Source organism: Geotrypetes seraphini, chromosome 3 (assembly GCF_902459505.1).
Source record: "Geotrypetes seraphini chromosome 3, aGeoSer1.1, whole genome shotgun sequence".
Taxonomy (NCBI): domain Eukaryota; kingdom Metazoa; phylum Chordata; class Amphibia; order Gymnophiona; family Dermophiidae; genus Geotrypetes; species Geotrypetes seraphini.
The window spans coordinates 391219247-391220388 of NC_047086.1; the positions used below are offsets into that span (position 1 = coordinate 391219247).

Sequence of the window (1142 nt, forward strand, 5' to 3'; positions counted from 1 at the left end):
ACCCTCATCTTTCTATTCGGTTGACCGATCATTTTTCAGGTCAGGAAAAGAGTTTGGTTAGTCTTTCTCTCTGCGAAATCTGAGCATAGCTCATTTATTGGATGTTACTGTGTACAGCACTGCGTACGCTCTAGAAGTGTAGACGTTAGTTATAGTGATATCTTCTACATCCTGGTTATTGGGAATTTTGGCTCAGGTGTTCCACTTTTCTTGTGGTGGAAATAAGATCTCCTGGAACTTGACCTCATGGCCTCGTCTCACAATTCCATGCTTCCTAGCTTCTTAGGCGGGCACAGGAAGTGGGAGTTAAAGGGGGTAACAGTGTGGCTTCTTTCTTACAGCCATACCACCCTGAATGTGCCCGATCCCGTCTGATCTCAGAAGCCAACCAGGATAGGGCCTGTTTAGTACCTGGATGGGTGACCACCTGGGAATACCAGGTGCTGTAGGCTTGGAAAAAAAAAAAAAAAATCCTCTGGTTTCTCTTTTTCACTGTTTTCCCCTGGCTGATGATAGCTTGGATTTGCCATCTCAAGCTCGCTTTAGGGGCACAGTATTGGTACAATCTCTGGCTTGGCTGCGCCATCCTTGCTATGTGGATCTGTTGAGCCTTTCGACAGCCGGACTAAGAAGTTTCCTTTTATCTCCGACTTTGCTCTCCTTGATTGAGATCAACATGGATATTCATACTACTTTGGTATTACGACCTAGCTTTGAGCAGTCTTGACTGGCGTGTGACGGTAATGCGAAGCAGGTTGTTTCTTCTCTTATCCAGGCGCTACAGAGGTCTTCTCCTGTGGCTTCTGCTTCCTTTTGGAGGTGTTTCCTTTCTTGAATACTTCTCAACAGTTGCACCCTTCCTGAGTTCCTTTTTAGCACAGGTATATTGCCAATGGCATAGCGTTCAATTCCCTTCAGCTTCAATTACCATTCTTGGCTTGTTACAGGAACTAGGTATATGGCCCTTCGCTGACTTCTCAGCTTCCTGTAGTTCAGTTCCTAAAGAGAAGGCGGTATATTCATGCACCTCTTAGAAAGCCCGGTTTGGTGTAATTCATTCACGTACTTCTTCTAAGTTACCGATGGCTTCATTTTAGCCTTGTCCTTTGGGGCTCTAAAGAGCTGTGCGGTTGTCCATGGGA

The 1142-nt window shown here is 45.6% G+C and overlaps 1 non-coding gene across 1 annotated transcript; it reads left to right on the top strand.

Annotated features, from left to right (window-relative positions):
• Positions 1 to 333: 333 nt before the first annotated feature.
• Positions 334 to 452, top strand: LOC117358352. Its single transcript, XR_004539047.1, has one exon. It is a non-coding gene; the product is annotated as a 5S ribosomal RNA (ribosomal RNA).
• The last annotated feature ends 690 nt before the right edge of the window (positions 453 to 1142 follow it).